The sequence below is a fragment of the Arachis hypogaea genome, chromosome 19 (assembly GCF_003086295.3).
Source record: "Arachis hypogaea cultivar Tifrunner chromosome 19, arahy.Tifrunner.gnm2.J5K5, whole genome shotgun sequence".
Taxonomy (NCBI): Eukaryota; Viridiplantae; Streptophyta; class Magnoliopsida; order Fabales; family Fabaceae; genus Arachis; species Arachis hypogaea.
Genome location: NC_092054.1, coordinates 119,756,252 through 119,777,744, shown reverse-complemented (window position 1 = coordinate 119,777,744; position 21,493 = coordinate 119,756,252). Strand labels below are relative to the sequence as shown.

At 37.8% G+C, this 21,493-nt stretch overlaps 1 non-coding gene across 1 annotated transcript; it reads right to left on the bottom strand.

The window, feature by feature from the left end:
• Positions 1–4,588: 4,588 nt before the first annotated feature.
• LOC112781733 (small nucleolar RNA R71) lies at positions 4,589–4,696 on the bottom strand. Its single transcript, XR_003192492.1, has one exon. It is a non-coding gene; the product is annotated as a small nucleolar RNA R71 (small nucleolar RNA).
• Between the last annotated feature and the right edge of the window lie 16,797 nt (positions 4,697–21,493).

Here is a 21,493-nt window from a genome sequence, read left to right as displayed (position 1 = left end):
CTCCTGAGCACAAAAGGAACAACTCAACCTGCTTCCAGAAGTCCGAGAAAGAGCTCGGATCAGAGAGGAAGCCCTGAAGCGTCGAATGGCCTCAAGGTACAACTCGAAGGTAATCCAACGAAGCTTCGCTACCAATGATCTCATCCTAATCTAAAATGACATATGATCAGGATGGTCAGGAGAAGGAAAGCTAGCGGCCAACTGGAAAGGACTGTACCGGATTACAGAAGTACTAGGAAAAGGTTACTACAAGGTGGCTGACCTCCAAGGGCGTGAGCTCCCGAGGTTGTAGCACGCCTGTAACCTAAGAAGGTACTATAGCTAGAGAAAGGTCTTGAGCCAAGGTGTGTTCTTTTCCCACTAAAGGGTTTTTTAATGAGGCACCAGACTAAAACCTGAAGGTGGCCCGACTTGCAGGGTAACCCCATAGATGTATATTCTCTCATTTACCTTTTTCGATTCATTGCATTTTATTCTGATAAAAACAGAGATTCCTCAAAAAAAGTTTCCTTCCAAGGAGCATTAATTTACGCCCGAAAAAATGCAAAAATCATTGCCCGATCAAAAAAGGTCGGCAAGGTGAAGCGACGACGTCCAAATTAATGTGAGAAGTTATAAAAGCAACTCGTATAAAGCGACTTGACGAGGTCAGATAAAAAATGGGATTGCAAAAAATAACTTGAAAAGGCCTGACAGAGAAGTCGGACCATCTAAAGGATTACTAAAAAAGGAACAACACCTTCCTAACCATGCGAAGGTAAAAAAAAGGGGGTTGAGAAACCTAGTGTTAAAGTTGCTAAGTGATGAGCGGATAATTTATACGCTTTTTGGCATTGTTTTTAGGTAGTTTTTAGTATGTTTTAGTTAGTTTTTTATTATATTTTTATTAGTTTTTAAATAAAAATCACATTTCAGGACTTTACTATGAGTTTGTGTGTTTTTTTATGATTTCAGGTATTTTTTGGCTGAAATTTAGGGACCTGAGCAAAAATCTGATTCAGAGGCTGAAAAAGGACTGCAGATGCTGTTGGATTCTGACCTCCCTGCACTCGAAGTAGATTTTCTGGAGCTACAAAAGCCCAATTGGCGCGCTCTTAATTGTGTTGGAAAGTAGACATCCTGGGCTTTCCAAGAATATATAATAGTTTATACTTTGTCCAAGATTTAATGGCCCAAACCGGCGTTCCAAGTCAGCATAGAAATTCTGGCGTCAAAACGCCAGAACTGGCATAAAAGCTGGAGTTAAACGCCCAAACTGGCATAAAAGCTGGCGTTTAACTCCAAAAAAAGTCTCTAACGTGAAAGCTTCAAGGCTCAGCCCAAGCACATACCAAGTGGGCCCGGAAGTGGATTTCTGCATCATTTACTTATTTCTATAAACCCTAGGCTACTAGTTCTCTATAAATAGGACCTTTTGCTATTGTATTTTCGTCTTGGTTATTCTGGTTCCCCCTCTGGGGCCGAAGCCAATGAACACTATTTTCACTTATGTATTTTCAACGGTGGAGTTTCTACACCCCATAGATTAAGGTGTGGAGCTCTGCTGTTCCTCATGAATTAATGCAAAGTACTATTGTTTTTCTATTCAACTCAAGGCTATTTCTTCTCTAAGATACACACTCGTTCTTCAACCTGACGAATGTGATGATCCGTTACACTCATCATCATTTTCACCTATGAACGCGTGCCTGAAAACCACTTCCGTTCTACTTGCAATAGCTTGAGTGCGTATCTCTTAGCCTCTTGGTTCATGACGCATGGTTGCCTCGCCTGACAAACGAGCCTTCCATTCCGTGAGATCAGAGTCTTCGTGGTATAGGCTAGAATCAATTGGCAGCATTCTTGAGATCTGGAAAGTCTAAACCTTGTCTGTGGTATTCCGAGTAGGATCTGGGAAGGGATGACTGTGACAAGCTTCAAACTCACGAGTGTTGGGCGTAGTGACAGATGCAAAAGGATCAATGGATCCTATTCCAACATGATCGAGAACCAACAGCTGATTAGCCGTGCGGTGACAGCGCATTTGGACCATTTTCACTGGAGGACGGAAGGTAGCCGTTGACAACGGTGAAACTCAACAAAAGCTTGCCATGGAAAGGAGTATGAATGATTGGAAGAAGGCAATAGGAAAGAAGAGGTTCAGAAGGAACAAAGCATCTTCATACGCTTATCTGAAATTCTCACCAATGAATTACATAAGTATCTCTATCCTATTTTATGTTTTATTCATCTTTTAATTATCAATTCTCCATAACCATTTGAATCTGCCTGACTGAGATTTACAAGATGACCATAGCTTGCTTCAAGCCGACAATCTCCGTGGGATCGACCCTTACTCACGTAAGGTTTATTACTTGGACGACCCAGTGCACTTGCTGGTTAGTTGTGCGGAGTTGTGATAAAGAGTTGAGATTACAATTGTGCATACCAAGTTGTTGGCGCCATTGATGATCACAATTTCGTGCACCAAGTTTTTGGCACCGTTGCCGGGGATTGTTCGAGTTTGGACAACTGACGGTTCATCTTGTTGCTTAGATTAGGTAACTTTATTTTGTTTGTATTCTTCAGAATTTTTAAGAATGAATTCTAGAGTTTCAGATGATGTTTTTATCATCATAAAAGCTGATTAATTCTCATCAATTTGACTGTTGTATGTAATGTCCTGCTGAAGCTTGGCTAGCCATGTCTAATCTTTTTAGACTAAAGCTTTAGACTAACATTGCGTGATTCCTGGAATTATTATTAAGAATTTTGAAATCTTTATTTTCTTTTCCAAATAATTTTCGAAAAATTACAAAAAAATTTATAAAATCTTAAAATAAAAAATATTTTGTTTCTTGTTTGAGTCTAGTATCTAATTTTAAGTTTGGTGTCAATTGCATTCTTCTAATTTTCGAAAATTACATGCATTATGTTCTTCATTGATCTTCAAGTTATTCTTGATGATTTCCTTGCTCTGATCTTTAAATTCTCTTGTTTTGTGTCCTTTTGTTGTTTCTCATATGCATTTTCAAATTGTTATAGTCGTTAGTATACAAACTTCTAAGTTTGGTGTCTTGCATGCATTGTTGATTTAATCTTAGTTTTCCATGATTAGTTGCATTTTGATTATTTCTCATCATTAAAAATTCAAAATATCTTTAAAATTGTGTCTTTTCAAGTCAATAATACAGGAAATTGAAGATTCAGAACATGCAGCAGAGGAATTACAGAGAAAAAGCTGGGCGCTCAAAACGCCCAGTGAAGAAGGAAAACTGGCGTTTAAATGCCAGCCAGGGTACCTGGCTGGGCGTTAAACGCCCAAAAAGGTAGTATTTTGGGCTTAAATGCCAGAATGGATACCATTCTGGGCGTTTAACGCCAGGATGGCACAAGAGGAAAGATTTTGTTTTTAATTCAAATCTTTTTCAAATTTTCATAATTTTTCAAAATCAAATTTTTTCAAATGATATCTTTTCAATCATATCTTTTCAAAATCAATTTCTTTCCATTTTTTTCCATTTTCGAAAATCCTTGCTACAATTAATGATTTAATTCAAAATTTTCAAGTTGTTACTTGCCTATTAAGAAATGATCAAATCTTAAATTCTAGAATCATGTCTTTTAATTTCTTGTTAGTCAAGTAATCAACTTTAATTCAAAAACTTTCTTTTTTTTATTCGATTTTCAATCATATCTTCTCAATCACATCTTTTTCAAAATAATTTTCAATCATATCTTTTTTATTTCTAATTTCAAAATCTTTTTCAAAATCAATTAACTATTACCTCAATTTCAATTTTCGAAAATCATCAACCATTTTTTTTAAAATTTCTTTTAATTATTTCAAAATCTTTTTAATTTATTTTTGAAAATTCTTCCCCTCTTCTTACATCCTTCTATTTAAGGACTAACACTCCTTCACTATCGGCAATTCGGACTCTCTCTATAAGTTCGAATTCTCTCCTCTCTACCTCCTCCTTCTATTCTTCTTTTCCTATGACACCTCAAGGAATCTCTATACTATGACATAGAGGATTCCATACTTTCCTCTTCTCTCTTTCATATGAGCAGGAGCAAGGACAAGGGCATTCTTGTTGAAGCTGATCCTGAACCTGAAAGGACCTTGAAGAGAAAGCTAAGAGAAGCTAAAGTACAACTCTCTGTAGAGGACCTAATAGAAATTTTCAAACAAGAAGAAGCCATGGCAGCCGAAAAAAACAACAATGCCAACAATGCAAGGAAGGTGCTTGGTGACTTTACTGCACCTGTTCCCGACTTCTATGGGAGAAGCATCTCTATCCCTGGAATTGGAGCAAACAACTTTGAGCTTAAGCCTCAATTAGTTTCTCTAATGCAAAAGAATTGCAAGTTTCATGGACTTCCATTAGAAGATCCTAATCAGTTCTTAGCTGAATTCTTGCAAATTTGTGATCCTATTAAGACCAATAGGGTTGACCCTGAGGTCTAAAGACTTATGCTCTTCCCTTTTGCTGTAAGAGACAGAGCTAGGACATGATTGGACTCACAACCTAAAGAAAGCCTGAACTCTTGGGAAAAGCTAGTTAATCCCTTCTTGGCAAAGTTCTTTCCACCTCAAAAATTGAGTAAGCTTAGAGTGAAAGTCCAAACCTTCAGACAAAAGAAAGGTGAATCCCTCTATGAAGCTTGGGAAAGATACAAGAAATTGATCAGAAGGTGTCCTTCTGACATGCTTTCAGAATGGAGCATCATAGGTATCTTCTATGATGGTCTGTCTGAACTGTCCAAGATGTCATTGGACAGCTCTGCTGAAGGATCTCTTCATCTGAAGAAGACGCCTGCAGAAGCTCAGGAACTCATTGAAATGGTTGCAAATAACCAATTCATGTACACTTTTGAAAGGAATCCTGTGAATAATGGGACAAATCAGAAGAAAGGAGTTCTTGAGATTTATACTCTGAATGCCATATTGGCTCAGAACAAAATATTGACTCAGCAAGTCAATATGATTTCTCAGAGTCTGTCTGGCATGCAAGCAGCAACAGGCAGTACTAAAGAAGCCTCATTTGAAGAAGAAGCTTATGATCCTGAGAACCCAGCAATAGAAGAGGTAAATTACATGGGAGAACCATATAGAAACACCTATAATCCTTCATGGAGAAATCATCCAAATCTCTCATGGAAGGACCAACAGAGGCCTCAATAAGGCTTCAACAACAGAAATGGTGGAAGAAATAGGTTTAGCAATAGCAAGCCTTTTCTATCATCTTCTCAGCAACAGACAGAGAATTCTAAGCAGAGCCACTCTGACTTAGCAACTGTAGTCTCTGATCTAATTAAAACTACTCAAAGTTTCATGACTGAAACAAGATCCTCCATTAGAAATTTGGAGGCACAAGTGGGTCAGCTGAGTAAGAAAGTTACTGAACTCCCTCCTAGTACTCTCTCAAGCAATACAAAAGAGAACCCAAAGAGAGAATGCAAGGCCATAAACACGTCCCACATGGCCGAATGCATAGAGGAGGGAAAGGCAGTGATTTCCACTGAGGAAGACCTCAATGGACGTCCACTGGCCTCCAAGGAGTTCCCTAATGAGGAACCATGGGAATCTGAGGCTCACACTAAGACCATAGAGATTCCATTGAATTTACTTCTGCCATTCATGAGCTCTGATGAGTATTCTTCCTCTGAAGAGGATGAAGATGTTACTGAAGAGCAAGTTGCTAAGTACCTTGGAGCAATCATGAAGTTAAATGCCAAGTTATTTGGTAATGAGACTTGGGAGGATGAACCCCCCTTGCTCACCAAAGAACTGGATGACTTGACTAGGCAGAGATTACCTCAAAAGAGACAGGATCCTGGAAAGTTCTCAATACCTTGTACCACAAGCACCATGACCTTTGAGAAGGATCTGTGTGACCTAGGGTCAAGCATAAACCTCATGCCTCTCTCTATAATGGAGAAGCTATGGATCCTTAAGGTACAAGCTGCAAGAATCTCACTAGAGATGGCAGATAATTCAAGGAAACAGGCTTATGGACTTGTAGAGGATGTCTTGGTAAAGGTTGAAGACCACTACATCCCTGTTGATTTCATAAACCTAGACACTGGGAAGTGTATGGATGAATCCATCATCCTTGGCAGACCCTTTCTAGCCACAGCAAAAGCTGTGATTGATGTTGACAGAGGAGAATTGGTCCTTCAAGTGAATGAGGACTCCCTTGTGTTTAAGGCTCAAGGATCTCCCTCTGTAACCATGGAGAGGAAGTATGAAAAGCTTCTCTCAATGCAGAGTCAAATAGAGCCCCCACATTCAAACTCTAAGTTTAGTGTTGGGAGGCCATCATCATGCTCTGAGTATCTGTGAGGCTCCATGAGAGCCCACTATCAAGCTATTGACATTAAAGAAGCGCTTGTTGGGAGGCAACCCAATTTTATTATATCTATTTATTTTCCATTGTTATTTTATGTTTTCTGTAGGTTGATGATCATGTGAAGTCACAAAAAAAACTGAAAAAGCAAAAAACAAAATGAAAAATAATATTAAAAATAGCACACCCTAGAGGAGAGACTTGTTGGCATTTAAACGCCAGTAAGGGTAGCAGAATGGGCGTTAAACGCCCAGTCTGGCACCATTCTGGGAGTTTAACGCCAAAAATGGGCACCAGACTGGCGTTAAACCCCAGAAAAGGGCACAGAACTGGCGTTTAAACGCCAGAAAGGGGAGAAAAGCTGGCGTTAAACGCCAGAAATGGGCAGCAACCTGGCGTTTAACGCCAGGATTGGCAATCAAGGGGGTGTTTACACGCAACATGGTGCAGGGATGAGAAATCCTTGACACCTCAGGATCTGTGGACCCCACAGGATCCCCACCAACTTTATCTCTCTCTCTCTTCTTCACACCTTTCCATAACACCCTTCCTCAAATACCCTTCACCAATCACCTCAATACCTCTTCCCCAAATACCCCTCACCTATCAAATCCTATCCTCTTCTCCATAATCTCTTCACCAATGCACATCCATCTCCACCTACCTCACCATTCAAATTCAAACCAATTTCCCTCCCAAACCCACCCATACATGGCCGAACCTACCCCTCTCTCCACTCCTATATAAACCAATCTTCACTCCTTCATTTTCACACATCATACACCCTACTCACCCCCTTGGCCGAAACACTAACCCCCCTCCATCTCCTCTATTTCTTCTTCCTCTACTCTCTTCTTTCTTCTTTTGCTCGAGGACGAGCAAACCTTCTAAGTTTGGTGTGGTAAAAGCATTATTTTTTGTTTTTCCATAACCATTTATGGCACCAAAGGCCGGAGAAACCTCTAGAAAGAGGAAAGGGAAGGCAAAAGCTTCCACTTCCGAGTCATGGAAGATGGAGAGATTCATCTCAAGGGTACATCAAGACCAATTCTATGAAGTTGTGGCCAAGAAGAAGGTGATCCCCGAGGTCCCTTTCAAGCTCAAAAAGGGTGAATATCCAGAGATCCGACATGAGATTCGAAGAAGAGGTTGGGAAATTCTCACCAACCCCATTCAACAAGTCGGGAAATGCCTAAGAATTGGCTTACAATGGTTCGGAAAAAATTCCTAGATTTCAGTCCGGAAAATGTAAGGTTAGCATTCAACTTGCCCATGATACAAGGAAACGCACACCCCTACACTAGAAGGGTCAACTTTGATCAAAGGTTGGACCAAGTCCTCACAGACATTTGTGAAGAGGGCGCTCAATGGAAGAGAGATTCAAGAGGGAAGCCGGTTCAACTAAGAAGGCATAACCTCAAGCCTGTGGCTAGGGGATGGTTGGAGTTCATCCAATGCTCAATCATTCCCACTAGCAACCGGTCTGAAGTTACTATAGACCGGGCTATCATGATCCATAGCATCATGATTAGAGAGGAAGTAGAAGTTCATGAGGTTATATCCCTAGAACTCTATAAGGTGGCGGACAAGTCCTCTACTTTGGTAAGGTTAGCCTTCCCTCATCTCATTTGTCACCTCTGCAATTCGGCTGGAATTGACATAGAGGAAGACATCCTCATTGATGAGGACAAACCCATCACTAAGAAAAGGATGGAGCAAATAAGAGATCCCACTCATGGGCAAGAGCATGAGGAAATTCCTCATCATGAAATCCCTGAGATGCCTCAAGGGATGCATTTTCCTCCACAAAAATATTGGGAGCAAATCAACACCTCCCTAGGAGAATTAAGCTCTAATATGGGACAACTAAGGGTGGAACACCAAGAGCATTCCATCCTCCTCCATGAAATTAGAGAAGACCAAAGAGTCATGAGGGAGGAGCAACAAAGGCAAGGAAGCGACATTGAGGAGCTAAAGCACTCCATAAGATCTTCAAGAGGAAGAACTAGCCGCCATCACTAAGGTGGATCCGTTCTTTAATTTCCTTGTTCTTTATTTTCTATTTTTCGAAAATTATGCTTTTTGTTTTGTTTATGTTTGTGTCTTTATTACATGATCATTAGTGTCTTAGTGTCCATGCCTTAAAGCTACGAATGTCCTATGAATCCATCACCTTTCTTAAATGAAAAATATTTTTAATTGCAAAAGAAAAAGAAATACATGAATTTTGAATTTTAAAATAGTTTAATTATTTGATGTGGTGGCAATACTTTTTGTTTTCTGAATGAATGCTTGAACAGTGCATATTTTTTGAATTTTTTGTTTAAGAATGTTAAAATTGTTGGCTCTTGAAAGAATGATGGAAAAGGAGAAATGTTATTGATGATCTAAAAAATCATAAAAATTATTCTTGAAGCAAGAAAAAGCAGTGAAAGGCTTGCAGAAAAAAAATATATATGCGAAAAAAAAGAGAAAGAGAAAGAAAAAGCAAGCAGAAAAAGCCAATAGCCCTTTAAACCAAAAGGCAAGGGTAAAATAAAAAGGATCCAAGGCTTTGAGTATCAGTGGATAGGAGGGTCTACAGGAATAAAATCCTGACCTAAGCAGCTAAACCAAGCTGTCCCTAAGTGAAAAGCTTGAGACTGAGCGATTAAAGTCGTGGTCCAAAGCAAAAGAGTGTGCTTAAGAGCTCTGGACACCTCTAATTGGGGACTCTAGCAAAGCTGAGTCACAATCTGAAAAGGTTCACCCAGTTATATGTCTGTGGCATTTATGTATCCGGTGGTAATACTGAAAAACAAAATGCTTAGGGTCACGGCCAAGACTCATAAAGTAACTGTGTTCAAGAATTAACATACTGAACTAGGAGAATCAATAACACTATCTAAATTCTGAGTTCCTATAGATGCCAATCATTCTAAACTTCAAAGGATAAAGTGAGATGCCAAAACTGTTCAGAAGCAAAAAGCTAATAGCCCTGCTCATCTAATTAAGACTAATCTTCATAGATGTTTTTGGAATTTATTGTATATTCTCTTCTTTTTATCCTACTTTGTTTTTGGTTGCTTGGGGACAAGCAACAATTTAAGTTTGGTGTTGTAATGAGCGGATAATTTATACGCTTTTTGGCATTGTTTTTAGGTAGTTTTTAGTATGTTTTAGTTAGTTTTTATTATATTTTTATTAGTTTTTAAATAAAATCAAATTTCTGGACTTTACTATGAGTTTGTGTGTTTTTCTATGATTTCAGGTATTTTCTGGCTGAAATTGAGGGACCTGAGCAAAAATCTGATTCAGAGGCTGAAAAAGGACTACAGATGCTGTTGGATTCTGACCTCCTTGCACTCGAAGTGGATTTTCTGGAGCTACAGAGGCCCAATTGGCGCTTTCTCAATTGCGTTGGAAAATAGACATCCTAGGCTTTCCAGCAATATATAATAGTCCATACTTTATCCGAGATTTGATGGCCAAAACCGGCGTTCCAAGTTAGCATGGAAATTCTGGCGTCAAAACGCCAAAACTGGCATAAAAGCTGGAGTTAAACGCCCAAACTGGCACAAAAGCTGGCGTTTAACTCCAAAAAAAGTCTCTACATGTGAAAGCTTCAATACTCAGCCCAAGCATACAACAAGTGGGCCCGGAAGAAGATTTCTGCATCATTTACTTATTTCTGTAAATCCTAGGCTACTAGTTCTCTATAAATAGAACCTTTTGCTATTGTATTTTCATCTTGGTCTTTATGGTTCCCCCTCTGGGGCCGAAGCCAATGAACACCATTATCACTTTTGTATTTTCAACGGTGGAGTTTCTACACCCCATAGATTAAGGTGTGGAGCTCTGCTGTTCCTCATGAATTAATGCAAAGTACTATTGTTTTTCTATTCAACTCAAGCCTATTTCTTCTCTAAGATATACACTCGTTCTTCAACCTGATGAATGTGATGATCCGTGACACTCATCATCATTCTCACCTATGAACACGTGCCTGACAACCACTTCTGTTTTACTTGCAATAGCTTGAGTGCGTATCTCTTAGCCTCCTGGTTCATGACGCATGGTTGCCTCGCCTGACAACCGAGCCTTCCATTCCGTGAGATCAGAGTCTTCATGGTATGGGCTAGAATCAATTGGCAGCATTATTGAGACCCAGAAAGTCTAAATCTTGTCTGTGGTATTCCGAGTAGGATCTGGGAAGGGATGACTGTGACGAGCTTCAAACTCGTGAATGTTGGGCATAGTAACAAACGCAAAAGGATCAATGGATCCTATTCCAACATGATCGAGAACCAACAACTGATTAGCCGTGCGGTAATAGCGCATTTGGACCATTTTCACTGAGAGGACGGGAGGTAGCCATTGACAACGGTGAAACCCAACATAAGCTTACCATGGAAAGGAGTATGAATGATTGGAAGAAGGCAATAGGAAAGCAGAGGTTCAGAAGGAACAAAGCATCTTCATACGCTTATCTGAAATTCTCACCAATGAATTACATAAGTATCTCTATCCTATTTTATGTTTTATTCATCTTTTAATTATCAATTCTCCATAACCATTTGAATCTGCCTGACTGAGATTTACAAGATGACCATAGCTTGCTTCAAGCCGACAATCTCCGTGGGATCGACCCTTACTCACGTAAGGTTTATTACTTGGACGACCCAGTACACTTGCTGGTTAGTTGTGCGGAGTTGTGATAAAGAGTTGAGATTACAATTGTACGTACCAAGTTGTTGGCGCCATTGATGATCACAATTTCGTGCACCACTAAGCTAAAAGGTAGGAGTCCGAAAAGGACGCTACTTAAAATGGTAAAGGCAATAAATCAAAGCCAAAAGTCGTCCAATTAAACTAAAAAAGGTTCTAGATAAGAACACTACCTAGAAAGTTATTGGGAACTGACTAAAGGCCTGCAACACCAAACATCGAGATGCAAGAATGAAATAACCAAAAAAGCAGAATAAAGCAATTCGGGAATAACACAGCTAGAAGAAGTGCAGACCAATACTCGAAAGGTAGAAGTTCATAAAAGAACACTAGCTCAAGATCGTTAAGAAAGATGTTGGCTAGAAAAGACCAAAACCTAACTTTAACGCATGGCTAGGCTAAAAAAAAGCAGAAAATCCACAACAGGAAGAAGACCAGAAAAGCGGTGAAACAGCAACCAAAGGATAGAAGCATTTCTTAGAAGCCAACCAACACACTACCAGAATAGACAAAACAAAAGTTTCAAAAAATTAAAGCATTAAAAACTCAAAGGTTACCTAATAGCAACCCAAGAGTGAAGGTGTTTTGATTAAAAACTAAAGGTTACTGGGGAACAACTATAAGTGTCAGACAGTTATCCAAAAAATTACAATACAAAGAGTTCAAAGGTCCACAGTTCGGACCATACTAACACATAATCACAGGAGCAATAAGAAAGAGAAGTCACAAGGGGTCCAGTTTCGCTCCCGTCGCCGCATCCTGAGGAGCAGGAGGAATGACTGAAATCGGGACAGCTCCGACAACACCATCAGGGCCATTCAAGATCTCCACATCGGGGTTGGCCTCAGGTCAGGATGTCTCAACAAAAGGAGTCACAGAAGCCTTGACAGGATGATCCGGAGTAGGAGTCTCATCTTCATCAGGGGCTGGTACAATCTTACCATCCTCAACAACGTTATCCACACTGAACAAGGTAAGATCGGCGTCTAGAGCAAGCACCCGAGCTTGAGCCTTCAAGTTCTCGCACAGGGCGGTCATGCCATTTACTATGTGCCCCTGTAACTCAGCATAGTCATGATAAGAGGATTGAAGCTTTTCCTTCACCTCAAGAAGCTCCCCATAAGTCCGAGTATAACCCTCTTTAGCCTTCTTCACCATCTCCTCTGCCAAGTTGGCAGCCGCCTCTGCCACAGTAGCCCGGGCTTTCTCCTCCTTCTCCAAAGACAGTTCCAGCCCAACATTCTTTACCTCTAGCTCAAGCCTCAATCCATTTACCCTATCATAATCAGTCTTAGCTTTTCCAAGAAAGGGACTAGTAGCGTTGATCGGAGTTTTCTTGAATTCCCTCGACAGAGCAGTGCTAAGGTTAGCCATCCAGATACTGTTGCAGGATATAAAATCAAGATGGTGTAGAATGGACACATCATCAGTCGAAACAAAGCCATACAGAGCAATATGCTCCGCAGCAAAGGCCACACCGTCAAAATCCTTATCATTAAGATCATAACTCCAACAGTTCTTAGCCTCTTGGGAGAAGGCCCAGATGAAGAAGGGGAAGAGGCAGCACCAGAAGTCCCAAGAGGTGGATCAGTTGAGGCCACCCGAACTTGAGGGGTCGGAATAATCTTCCTCGGACCTTGAGGTCCCGAGTTCGGCTTCTTCGGTAGGACTTGGGAAGAACCCTCCCCCAACATCTTTTTTATGCAAATTATGGGCGGCCACTACCTTCTTGGTCTTGCGGAAGACCTTCATTGAATCAGAGCTGGAAACCATATCTGAAAAAGAAAAAACACAAAAACAGTTATATAGTGGATGACGACAAAACCATAACAAACTAAAAGAGAAGTCGGGCACTACCTAGCTTGGAACGGAGAAGAGCAGGATCCCCTAAAAACTTTTTTGTATTAAAATGAGGAGGCTCCCCTCAGTGCTCCTTCAAAACACCCACAAAGGCCCTCTCCACCTCATCAAAACTCTCTAAAGAATACTTAAGAACTACAGGGTCCTTTTGCCACCAAAGAGAAAAGGTGGGTTCATTGTTCTCATCCAGAAAAAAGGGGTGAGCATCCTCAATGGCCCGGACTTTGAAATAAAAGTTTTTTGAAATCGTGGAAGGAATCATCAAAAATAGAAAAGACTTTCTACCCTGGGTAGCCCAGAAAGAAATCCAAGAAGCCTTCTTCTTAGCCGCCTCAGGCTTGGTCAGCACGAACAAAAAAAGGAATAGATAGAGGGAAGGTCAGACACCTAACTCATGACACAATAGCTGGAAAATCTTCGTTAAAGCCTAAGAGTTGGGATGAAGCTGAGAAGGGGCAAGATTACAGTTCCAAAGGATGTCGGTCTCAAACTCAGTAAAAGGAAGGGTAACACCTAACTTAGTAAATAAGCAATCATATGCATAAAAGAAAGGGCGCTCTGCCCGATTTAAGGGGGGGGGGAACTGACCCTCTCCTCGGGGTCGGGCGACACCAACTCATAGTCCTTCTCATCCTCCCTATTCCCACAAACCTATGATACCTCCTAAATTTTTCACAATATTCCCGATCCGCTACAGTAGCACATCCTAATACCACAGAATCTAACCAGTCAGCCATACCAGGGGAAACCTTTGTAGACATTTCAACAATATTTCTATGAGTAGACATAGAAACTACACCTACAACAAGAAAACAAAAAGACGTCACTACCAAACAACTAGGCTAAAATAGGAAAAGAGAAGAAATAGCCATCAAACAGCAAAGGGCGCCCCAAGGTTCACAAAAAACAAAGAACACCATTGTAAGCTGGAGGCACCCTTTGAAGGCAGTACAAACACAGAAAGAAAGCACAAGGGGTTAAAAGAAAACCCAAAAGCCCTAGCATTTTCAACAGCAGTAAGAAGAAAGATCAAAACTTTAGAGGAAATGAAAACATGCAACGCCGGAAGCAAATCACAAAACAAAGAATCAGGAGAAACGCGAAATAAGTAAAGACAAGTACCAACCTGGGAAGAAGAAGCAACGGTGACAAGCGAACAGCAAATCCGCGGATGATCCATACCAACAATTGCCTCGAAGCTTTGAAGAGAAGGAAAACTTGGGGCAAAACTAAAGAACAAAACAAAAGAAAGTCCCTTCCTTAGAGAACAAAAGAAAGACAGATAGAAGCGAAAGAGAAGAGAGAAAATGCCCCCTACGATTTTTGAACAAAAGACTAAGAGGGAAGAGAAATGGAAAATGAATAAAATGCCCAAATTAATAGGCATTAAAGGCGCTCGCACAACTAAGAAAACTGCTACGCTTGAAAATGACGCGGTATTTAAAGGCGAAACGCTTCGTGTTCTGAAATAAAATTAAATACGCAAAACCCACCCGAAAAGAAACAGCCAGGACGTAACCAGACAATGCTTGAGCATAACTTTTCCAAAAGATGTTGAAGCTTGAGATAAGCATGACCTCATGAAAAGGATGAAGCTCAAGCAGGGGCACTGTTCATACACTATTCCGAGTTGTAGGGTCGGGACGACTGAAGACAAAAGGGCCGACCTCCTGAAAGGTTGGCCTGCTACCAACCTCTTTGACTAGAGCTCGGACAATCTCCCCAGAGGGCAAGGAAGCCCAAAGAGAAGAACCACCACCTACTAAAAGGCGGTTGGCCAATGATACGATCTCACCCACAGAAGATAAGAAAAGATAACAAACTTATCTCAAAGGAAGATCGTCAAACACCACTATAAATACAATGGAGCACCCAGGTATAACTCATACTCTAATTTTACAAAAAACCTGCCTAAAGCCCGTACTGACTTAAGCATCGGAGTCTCTTGCAGGTACCACCATCCTCCGGTGAATGAAGATCGGCTACACCACACACTCCGGAAAGTCGGGAACGACAGGTTCAATCAAACCAGAAGATCTCGTTCGAGATCGACCTCAACGTTTCAGGTAACCCTCGGAACAGGGCGCTATACAGAAACGTGAAATTCAGGCTCGTATGAAACATAGAGGCGGGTCCACAGCGTGCTCCATATGAAGACTCTGTCCCGCGTCGGGTCCTCATCTCTCAAGATAAGACAAAACTCGTAGAACTCCTCTACCAATCCCATCTGGGGAGGGGGAAAAGAAAGAAAATAAGGGTGAGAACCTAGAGTTCTCAGCAAGGTAAAAAGAGAACCTAAGGTTTTTGTCTCTAAGTTGTCATGAAACAGAAAAAGAACAAACACAGAAACACCGGGCACAAATATATATACAACAAGTAAATAGTATAAACAATTAGGAAATGGAAATAAATAATTCACAGGAAGTTCATATGCGCAAACAAGATAATGCATGCCTGTCCCTAGCGCAGGCCATGAGCTCATGCGTCGGTTGTCTACCCGCAACCGTACGTTACTCGGGGCGAACCCCGAATATGGTTTCTTTACCGTGTCAGTCAGGCACAATTATCATCATGGGCGAACCTATGTCAGTTAGGATATCTTGGCATCACAATAAGAAATAGGATGTCAATTAGGCGAACATTCCTACATTAGCAACCTTAAGCTATCAGTTAGGCAGGAACTTTCGCATTAGCAATTGGCACAAGGCCCATTCAATATACAATTCTCAATTTTTTGTTTCATTCATTGTTTCTCATTTTATTTTATTTTCATTATACCTCCACATCACCAATTACATACACACACCTCCGCATCGCCACTTTATTATACGTACCTCTGCATAACCATTTAATTACACAACCCTCCACATCACCATTTAACGTTAATTCTTTTAGAAAAAGTCTACCCTTTTCTTTTCATTTAACTATGGTCATGTATGCTGCCAAATCTGGACATACCGCTTTGGATTGAAATAAAAGTTTTACCATATTTGGATTAGAATTAGATTTGATAACAAACTTAATAAAAATCTGCTGCTGCACCTAAGAAGATTCAGGAAAATATTGCAGGCAGCTCTATTTTTGAAAAATCTATGATAAATTCAATTCTAATCCGTTTCTTCTAGATTTTGGTGAGGATACAACCAACACCCCTAAGTTTGTTTTAGGTTCATAGAACCTCATTTGGTTAATTAAATATCAATTGGAAATGATGTCCTGTTTCTTTAAACTGGTTTTGAATTTCCTGCGAACAGCCTAACTTCCAAGAGACATTACTAAATCTACAAAATAGCTATGGATATGAAATTTATAATCACTTAAATTGGGCTTATAGATCTTTAAATTCTCTTTGAAATCAACTCAAAATGTCAAATAAATCAAAAGTTATAGTGGCCGGAAGTTGATACTACAGAACCAGAAAACCAGAAAATTCTACAGCAACCACTAAATTGCAAAAATTCACATCTTCCAAACCACTTGACCAAATACCATGAAATTTTTATAGAGAAATCTTAACTTCTTGAAGTTTGATAGAAAAATAATTTGGATCGAAAATCATGCCTAAATTGCTCCCTATTTTTATTTTAAGTTGCTGCCAAATATGTAGAAAATTCTGCACTATATCAAACATAACAATTTTATATACACTGATCATCATTCAAACACTTAAAAAAACTATATTTATTATCAATCAAGCATATGATAATTCATCAATTCTCATCAGCAGGCACAGTCACAAGAATAACAATCTAACTGTCCTATCCCTTACTTGGTGGTGTCGAAAATCGAAGGGCTTTGCTCTTAAGCTCACTTGCTCGGCTACAACACCTAATGCATCATAATTTAATTTTATTCATCATCATCATTTTGGCTTTGAGGCCGAACCCATGATCATAGGAAGAGGAAAGATGAAGCACTCACCTCCTCAAGCTAGATGGTTCGGTGGTTCGAGGAGTTAGAAAAAATGCCATTGAGCTACACAAACTGGAAGAAAAAATAAGGTTGGGCTGCCTGGTGATGGTGAAAACCAAATTGAACAAAGGAAAAGAAACCGAAGCTAGCTTACCTAGTGAAGAATTCCAAAACAACAAAGGTTGATAGGAAGGTGTGAACTATATTGCTTTAAGCTCCTATGGAGGTCGACAGGGTTGGAGAAGGTTGCATGTTGACTGTGTTCTTCTGCTGAGTCACTCTCGGTCTTCTCTCTTTCTCCCATCTTTGAATTAGATGATATGTTTTGTAAGTGGTGGTATGAGTTAAAGGGGGGATAGGTGTGGGCTCTATATACGTTTCAAATCTCAGGGGAAAAGATGAAGTAACACATGTGCTTAGGATTAGTGACTAAGCATTCACTAAGTTAATTGACCATGAGGTGTAATCATGGTTTGGGAGGGGATGCTATACGTCGGAACCAAAATAAAAGAAAGAGTAATGTTGTTTCTAATCATGGTTAAACTATAGTTGGATTAGGTGAGCTAATGGTTTGGTTGTTCTTGGGATTTTATACAAAGATGACTAAAGCTTTAATTTGATTTATCCTATAGTAAGAGTATTTTGGGTTAAGAATAGAAATTGTGATCATGTACTAATTGTTGATTGATGATGCATCTAGAGTTGTTCCTCTGCTAATTTATCATTCAGTGAACTTAATAAATTAATAAATAAACAAAATTTAATTATAGCGGTAATTATTTAATTACTCAAAACTTGTCGTTTGGAAAGCTAAAAAGTTTTAGTGCCACGGGATACAATTCTAATTTACCATCTATACCGTATATACATCTAAACCTATGCATATCGATGAACGTTGTAAAGAATGAGAAATCACAGGTTTCGTGGGGGTAGGATGGTTATACTTTCCATCTTTGAACACTCATCCCTCTTCTTACAATCCACCATCCGCATCAACAACAACCACTCACAAATATATTTTAACAGATTAAATAACAAAATAGTATATAGAAGAATTTGACGAGGACGAGTGAAATGGTAGATGCGAAAAAAGTTATTGTGGTAAGTGGTGAATGAAGTAGGGGTGGTCATGGCAGCGACAAATGGTAGAGGAGATATATGCAGGGGCAGCACATGTTAGAAGAGGAGATAATAGTTACAAGAATGTTGGAAAAAGCAGATAAAGTGGTATTGCATGGTTGATAAAAACGGTAGATGAGGAGATGATGGTTGCAACAAATGATGAAGGTGGCAGAGTTGATTGTGACAGGGACAAGTGATGTAGAAAAAAAAAAAGGAGATGATGATAAGGTAGGTATTGGTGTTGGTGTTGTGTGTGGATGTGGGATTTGAAAAGAGAGTAAGATTTTTACGATAGAAGGTGAGGGTTGTGGAAAGAAAGGAATTATGGAAAATGAGTTTTTTTTAATAAAATTGAAAAAGAAAAAAAAAGAAAAAAGAGTTGACTATTTTTTTACTATAAAAAATTTAACGATATGAATAAAATTGAATTTATTGAAAGTGTTAAAGTAAAAATAAAATAAATTGAAAATCCACAAATTAAAACTAACTTATTGAATTAGTAAAAGATTATCATTACTAGAAATAAGATTAAGTAATATCTCTAAATTATCAATCAACTTGAATATTAATAACTCAAGTTCAGCCAAATTCACAACCCAATCCAAGAATGGAAATCTACTCTGTAACTAGTTTAAGCATTTTATCAAACACCTAGAATGTATAAACATAAAACTTCACATAAATTTCAAGAATTAGTAAAAACTACAACTACCTGCTACAAGAATTTAATAACATGAACTCAAGTAAGTAATAATGAAGCATAAAACATCAAATTCATTCACGAAAAAATATAAATTCAACAAAAAGTCATAAACTAAATGACATAACAAGAAACTAACAAGAAAGTACTAATGAAATAAGATGGTAGAATAGGAAAATGTAAATAAAACTAAATTAAAACGAGATTAAAAACTAAAACTAAAAACAAGTTAATAAGAAATTAACTAAATTTATCATAATTCCAGACAGAAGAGAGGGGAGAGAACTTCTCTCTCTAGAAACCTAAAAATATCATACTAAAACTAACTTTAAACTCTCTCCCCTTTCTTCCTTCATATTTTCTCTTTAAAAACTTAAAAAATCTGAAGTTTGGGTGATCTTGATTCGCAACGCAAAAATTAGTTGCTTGCGTGACCCAAATTCATTGTGTACTATACACATATGCATATCATTTTAATGTTTCGAATGTTAGTTTTCTAGTGCCACTAGAATCGCCTGCATTTGTACCTCTATATCTCAAGTTATGATCAAATTAGTACGAAGATGTTAGGATTGACAACATCCGAAATATTCTTGACGCTAATGTTTATTATGAATTACACCTAGAATCGTTGAGAATTCGAAAAAGTATTCAATATCAAAGTTGTAGAACTTGAGTTGTTCTTTCTAACAACTCTAAGGTTGCTCCAATCAAATCACGGTAACTTTTTGTGATGCATTTTTCTTAAACAATATTCTGTAATTTAATACGAAAACTCAAACAAAATTTGTTATAGACGCCAGTTGGATATCAAACCAATTATGCTCAAATCAAAGACAAAATCATTCAAATTATCAATTATCAAAATTAGAAGAGAGAATTCAAAACTAATTAAAATTGCATGAAAAATAAAAAAAAATTTGATTAAAACCCAAGTAAATTTATGCATTTTCTAGTCAATAATTTGAGTTCTATCACAATAGAAGAGAAAACATAAAGGAAAAATGAAGACTAATAACAGTTACTTACAAAGAAAATTAGAATGTAGAGGGTGATGCAACACAAAATTTAAAAATAAATGAAATCCCAATGAAAGAACCAAATGACAATAACAAGAATGAAGCTGAACCGCAACCACTAGACCTAGGAGAAAGCAAAGCAAACAACAAAGATCCCATAGAAATTAAAATGAAAAAAGAGATAGATATATAGCCTTATATATAAAAAGGACAAGAAATTATAGGCCAAGCCCATAACTTTTTTTCCTTTTCCTTCCACTCCAATGGCTACACACACCCCCTCAGCAAGATACACACATATTACATCACTCCATTCTTCCTCACCGCCAATGCTACTCTCCCCCCTTTCTCATGTTGTTTTGGTCAACAATAAATTTTTATACACTTTTATTTTGATTATTACACTATTCTTTTATTCTAACTCTATTATCCCCTATTAATTATTGTGTTCTCCTATATTGGTTCTTATTTCAAAACTCTATTGAAGTAACATAAGTTTGAAAAAGAGAAAAATTACCTTTAATTCAAGTGTTACCAATTATTAAGGTATAAGGTGACTCTTTAGTTTGATAATTACCCATATCTTTAATTTTTTGTCATGGTTATAGTAATTGGGTATTAATAAATTCAAAAATTTAGGATTAGAGTAGAATAGAATTTGAAACTTTTGGATATATAGGTTCTAGTATATTATTGATGCCAAGATTAACTTATTAGAGTTATTATTGTTATGTTTGTGATATTAGATTCTCGAAGGAACCATTTTCCTTGTCTATTAGAACATGTAGAATAGAAATCTCTCACTTGAATCTTAATATGTGAGTAAACTTTGTATCTATAATTAAATTTTAGTATTGTATTATTTTTACAAGTATAGAGAATAATTTTAAAATAAATTATTTAGTGATTTACTAACTTATTTGTTAACATGACATTTATGTTAAATATTTTACAAAGAAAATCTCATCTGAGACATAATAGTTTGTGTTGAAATTAATTAAGTTTGTCCTTTGTGAAATTAAATTATAATTTAAATATTATCTTGCATTTACACTTTGAATATAAATTTAGTATTGAAGTTGGGTAAAGTTATCATATGGATTATTATTGGATTGATGATGCACTTATTGAACTATTTGACAACTATTAGCTTGGTTATATTTTGTATGCCAAAATATTTTAGAAGATTCTATGATAGAAACTGCAGCTAGTGGCAATAGGCTCTAGACTTGGTGCACCTTGTCAACATATAATTGTATTTTCAAGATTATATCAAATAGAAAATAGTACATGTCTGTTTCATGTCTACACAAGATCAGTGGAACATGTCTATTTCAGAATTTACACAAAGAAAAAACAACTTAAGTATGATTTCTGTATGTTTTAATTTTTCTGGATTAGATATCATTCCGTTCATATTTTTTTATAAAATAAAAGAATTTGAATATTTGATATTTATAATTAATTATCAATATATTTGAGTACATTTCTGTTATTATAATTGTTATTATTATTAAAGTGGATTTATTTTAACTAAGAGTTTAATATTTATATAATTGTCTCTTGTAGGGTTATAGATGCTCTATTTGCCACTGAGTTATAAAACTCACTCTGTTGTCCCTTGTTTTCTCCGATATGGGTGATGATACTAACCCCGCTTTGTAAGACCTAGAACTCTTGAAAAGTCTTATTATGATCAAGTCTCAAATCATATAGTTACTTATAGTCTTAATTTCAGAAATTATTTTATTAAAGATAATTAAAGAAATTTTTTATTAATTGAATTTGAAATAAATTAAGATTATTATCCAATTTTACAATTATTGGATTATCTTCTATAT